The following is a 6,187-nucleotide window of genomic DNA, read 5'->3' as shown; positions in this document are numbered from 1 at the left end:
AATATTTAAATAATGATTTGTAAAATAACCACAATAAGGACAGAAGTGACTTCCTTTTTTATTTCATCAGTAGGACTAAGTTTAGACAAGCATTAAGGTTACAGTTAAGTTTCTGATTGCTCATACCTGTGCCTATGGTTGGGATAATTCATGTAGCGTCCCATCTGGAACCATCAGTAGGGAATATTTAGGGATGGTAGAGAACAGCCGGGTAAGGTCCGCTGTTAGATAAAGCATTTGCTCACTAAGAACCAGCACCACAGATAGGACTGCCAAGCGGCTGAAAGATGCCAAGAGCCACCCAGGAACTACTGTTCCCACCACCTGTCTGAACTTAGATTGGTTTAACATTCATTTTAAAGAATGTAAACAAACATGGCTGCTTGTATTTAAGAAAAGAACGTCCATCAGACACCAGGAAAAACACAACAGCTACATTTCCAATTTGGTATGGAAAAACCCAACTATAGGCTATCACTAGCATGACTCCTGTATGAAAAGATCAATTTACCTGCAAAGGGTTCTTTCAAAGGTTACTGGCGGTTCTTTGGGGAAAGAGAAAAATCTGCCTCATAGATAACTTATTACTATTTGTAAGTAGGGGGTTCTTCCCAATGACCTCAAATGTAGGAAATATTCCTCCCACTGACCCTCTTGGTAATGTACCATGGGATGTGGATAGAGGGGTATAGAGCAAATGTGTTGCTGGTTCCTGCTGCATTCACCTATTCGGCTAACTACAAAAAACTGATACATAGAGCAACAGAACTTTTAGTCCATGATGCATGCACACACCTGAAAACCTAATTCCCAGGTGCACAAAAAGTACACAGGGAGTATCAGCGTTGGTCCTATTTCCCAGAGAGAGGGCCTTCAAACCTGGCCCCCCAGTGGCTCCTGCACTTTCTTCCCACTCTACTTTCAGGGAAGAAGCTAGGACCAAAGCTATTTTGGGCAAAGTATTGTGCACAATAAACAAATAAATTCTTGATTCTGAAGAATAGTCTGTTCTTTGGCAATATGTTTCTATCATTCTTTCCTCTGCTGCCCAATCAGATTAGAGAGAAGTTGCTTCCTTTCTAACCTAGTTACCATTGGCTTACATATCATAGCACCCCATAAAAATGAACATATGGCTTAGTGGAATGTTAAAAGAAAAGGAGGCGCTACGCATGCCCAGTTACTGCTTTATCTTTGGCAATGGCCTGTCTAAAGGCGAGGCAGGGGAATGTAAACAGACCTCACCACATCCCTTTAGATCTTGGTAAGTATAGACAATCCAGGGGAAGACTGGGTTAGGTTTGTGTAAGGGGTGTAAACATTCCGCAACAGTATGAATCTGTCCTAAAACAAAATTGAATTGTGTACATTTATAAGACATGTCAAAATATTTATGAATTGCAGTATTTTGTGGTTCACTGTATTCAACATTGTGAAAAATATATAGCAATGAATGCCACCTACACTGATATTAGAAATAGTTATCATATTACAACTTAGGTAAATAATCATTGATGATATGATATCTTTAATGATTAATAAGTAAAGCAGGTAACAAAGATAACTGCAAATAGTGGCTTACGTGTACTGTGATAACTTTATGACTAAATGGAGCTGCAGAATAAACTATTCCTTGTGAGAACATACAGAAATCAGTGTAGGTCTGGGCACACCATTATATGGTAATGTCTGCTGGGTCTTTTACCTTTGATCTGTAGTGTTTTCCTGTGATCAGACAGTTTCATCACTGTTTTTGTTTGCTAAAGGCAAGCCCTGTTTGCATATGGAATTAATAAATGTTTTTAGTCTACCACACTGTATAATACACTATTTGGAAAAAATGTATATTGCCAAAAAACTTGCTGCATGTTTAATGTCTGTCATCGCCAACGGTAATCTTTATGAGGAAATACAGGGGCTGCCATTGTAACCATTGGGGGTATTGGCTCTTTAGTACTAAAGCTAAAACTTGGGATAAGCAACTATTGTCTAAATATTATTATTTTTTTTTTATTATTATTATTATTATTATTAATATTAACAGTATTTAAATAGCGCCAACATATTAAACAGCTCTGTACATTAAATAGGGATACAGTATAGGAGGTATTCTTACTTCAGTCTGGGTGTACAGATATTGCTACAGATCCAAATTGTACATAGGGTATGATTCTTTCAACAACTGTTCAGAGTTTGAAATTAGCAACAAATCTTTAGGTCATAGAGTATCATAGAGACAAAAGCACACTGACCACCATAATTCCACCACGGGGTGTGCAGAATCCATAGCAGATCCATAGCTAACATTTGTAAAGTTATGTAATGATGTTAGGCCAGAACACCTACAAGTTTTGTTTCATGTGTGATGTGGGGATGTCACAGGGTAATTTTGTGTGAATTTCGTGAATGTGGTTATTTATGGCTCTATTGTGTGACCACAAAGCACACTGGGGCAGAGAGACAGAAAGCAAAAGTTTTTTTACTCTACATTACTGAAACTAGAACTAAACAACTTGGGTAAACTATAGTGTTATTCTGTTTGCAGTTTAATTCTAGGTTTACGGACTCTGCCTCTAATGCAATTTGTGGGTGGATGATGCCTTGTGTTTACTGTGTAGAAATCATTTATCATTTCATCTATGCCTATGTGAGAAGTTTTCCTTGAGAAAGTGAAGTACTTCCTCAACATTGTGGTTAATGTCATTTTAATACCCAACATCATCCCACTACCAAGGTCTCCCTATGCCTATTCTTGCAAGTACCATAAATGCTTTAAAATACATATTAAATATAATAAATTAGATAAACACAACGGCAATACTAAACTAGGCAGTGAACCTTCTTTGATCATGATTTTTTTCAGATTTACTCTTCAATTGCTGAAATAAAGCCGTCTGTTTCTAAGACACTGATTTAAGTCTCATGTAATTATGACATATAGCAGCAAACCCTGCATAGTTCTGTTTTATTTTTAGGATGGTAACATTCTCAGATTCTGTTGATTCAGTGCCAAAAGATTCAGTTTAAACTTGACCTCATGGAAACTAAAGAGTTGGTGCTATTATATCCAGTTTACAGTGACACGTTATTGCTGACAGGAAGGAGATGCGTGACTATGTCTCATTGTGCTGCCCTTGGGCAACTTGGTTTCCTAGTGACACACTGCAATCATCAAATCAAAAATCAGGCAAATAAGAAAGTTCTCAACATTTAAGAATTTATAGAACACATCATTGATTTATAGCTGGCATATAAAAAACCAAATGTTTGTGTTTTGTACTGTCCTAATTGTTACTTTGATACCAAGGCCTACTGGTAACATAGTTGAGAACACAGGAATCTATTTTTTTTAACATGATTGCGCTTACTAAATATAGTGAAGTAAAAATGTATAATGATGTACAACATATGGTATCAAATGACAACCAGTTATTCTAGTTTACTGTACAGAGTAAGACATGCTAAAGATTAACAAACTAGCATTTTTATAAGCAATTTAGAAATGGAAGCCCAACAACATTTTCTCCATACAGATTTCCTTTAATGAACAATACTGCAAGGTATATGAGCTGCCACTGCTGACGTGTTGTTCAAGGTGGAATCTACAGGAGTATGACTGGGACGCAGCTCCCCCGTCCTATATTTATAATTGTTCTGGATCAGCTATTCCATAAAAAAGGCCAGGATAAATCCCATAAGCTGCCAACATAAGAAAACAAATAATGTCTGACTTATCTGCATATATTTCAAGATTCTATTTCCGTGACAGTTTTCCAGTATGTGATTCGAACAAACATCTTTAGAAAAGTGCAGTGTGCAGAAGTGCAAGTGCAGAAAGCTTTAAGCAGCGGTGAAAATCAACCCATCATTTCCTCCAATATGTTCAATTTGTATTATTTATTTGCTAATATCCTGGAAATGTCATATCTACCTGTTATTCACTAGCTGCTATACCTTAAACCAGTGGTCCCCAACCTTTTAGATGTCATGGACCACTAAATTTATGGACTCCAGACAGTGTGTCATTCAAAGGGGAAGAAACTTTCCCCAGAGTGATGTCATGATGCCAGAAACCTAAACTCCAGAGACACAACCTGCCCACCACCCTGAGCCTACGTTACATACGTAGGACATGGTCTGTGGCTTTGGCCAGTGCGCCCCCCAAGCGGGGTCCTTCTCCTGACCCCACTGGGGGGTGCACCAGCCTGGGCCACTAACTACAGGTTGGGAACTTCTGCCTTAAACTACTGACCCAGACAAAGAAATTAAATCAAAATTATGTATAAAGCTCTCCAAGACTGGAGAAGATAGACTATCATGGAAGAACCTTGGTGATCTAGCAAACCTGGGATGGAATTGGTCCAGGATTGAAAACCGTTGCTAACAGCAAATAATTTTTAAGGTTTGCTGGATCTGGACAAGATTTAAAAGCCTCAATGCAGTAATTTCACAGGTTTATCAGGTAAATGTAAACCACTAGTTTTTATTAGCAAACATGAGTAAATTTGCATAATTACACACTGTATAGTTCACAAAATAAACAACTGAGACAAATGACTCAATATTTTATTTAAAAGGATTATCCTTATTTTTTTTCCACACGTTTTTACCACCCCTGCAAGTCCTTTACCACTCCAGTAGTACAATGCACTCTGGGATTATATGAAAATTACTGCACACTCCTTCCAAATAGATGCATAGGTTCTGTATTTGTATTGGCATGTATACTGGTATTATTAAGTACTTCTGAGTTGTATATTTTGTTCTGCTGTACAGTGTATTGTCAGCAATACAAAGGAAAGAAGAACAACCTTCACAAAGAATGTGGAAGTGGTAGTGAAAAGTTTGTCTATTTATAAAGCAGTAAATCTGACATTCAGCAAGCAGCATGTGTTTTAAATAGCAGTAATTAGTTCTCAGTCAGAGACTGTTGGCTAACTGTCACATTCATTGCATTATAAATAGACCCCCTAAATGTCCTCATGAATCTTTAGGGAGAGGGTTTAGGTGTGTGCTGCATCTATAGACTTTTGTCAGATTGAGCCCACACAACCCACTTGCCTCTAATGTCTATGGACAGCTTAAAAACACTGTAATAAAATATGGATACTAGGAGGCTATTAATAGAGAACAGCAGATACCACTATCTGCCGAACACTGAAAGGTTACTCCACACCACAGTCTGCATTTTACATCTCATTCATAAAATTCAAAGAATGGTGTGGAGCCTTAAGTGCCCCATGTAGTTCTTTGAGAAGAAGCCAGACACATAGGGCTTGATTTATTAAAGCTCTCCAAGGCTGGGGAGGATACACTTTTATCAGTGAAGCTGGGTGATCCAGCAAACCTGGAATGCATTCAGGTTTGATGGATCACCCAGCTTCACTGATGAAAGTGTATCCTCTCTAGTCTTGGAGAGCTTTAATAAATCAGGCCTATTGCCTTGATATTTCTAAAGGTGCGTACACACTTCCAATTTTTATCGTTACAATCGAACGACGAACGATCGATTGGGCAAAAAATCGTTAGTAAAAAAGTAACCAACGACGCCGACGAACGAGGAAAATTGTTGGAAACGAACGACCGGACCGGCGGATCGGATTGGGCGACGATCGTTGAACATCGTTCGTGTGTACGGTCGTTCGTTGATCGTCCATGTTCAGAGCATGCGTGATGAACGAACGTCCGTTCACTTTCCTGTCGTGCACATAGTTCCTCTATCGCTTAAACGATCGTATCTATTGTGTGTACAATATCTACGAACGATCGCGTCGTTACCTCTATGTGCAGGATCGGTGCTATACGATCGTTCATATATATCGTGCAGGAACGTTCGTCGTTCGTTTTCCGACGATAATAATTGGAAGTGTGTACGTAGCTTAAGGCTCTCTCACTGACTTATCTGATTTATTCAGCGCCTTGGAACATGTGGAGAAATAAAGCTAAATTTGTAAAGCACTCATCTGTACTTTAAAAATGTGCAGTGTGTTTTTTTAAGTAGAGGTATGGCTGCATTTTACCTGGGGCCTTTGGTCCCATCTATTGTACTTTATTTAGGCTGATTAATTAAATCCCAACAATAATGCAGATGGTATTAATAAAGTATAATATGCACAGTAAATTGGAATCCTTTTTATTCTGCACTTGGTAAAAACTGAATTTTTTTGTGATTAGTCAGCTTTACGTA

Source organism: Pyxicephalus adspersus, chromosome 2, assembly GCF_032062135.1.
Source record: "Pyxicephalus adspersus chromosome 2, UCB_Pads_2.0, whole genome shotgun sequence".
NCBI lineage: Eukaryota > Metazoa > Chordata > Amphibia > Anura > Pyxicephalidae > Pyxicephalus > Pyxicephalus adspersus.
The sequence above is the reverse complement of the archived record's forward strand: the minus strand, read 5'-3'. Positions refer to the sequence as shown.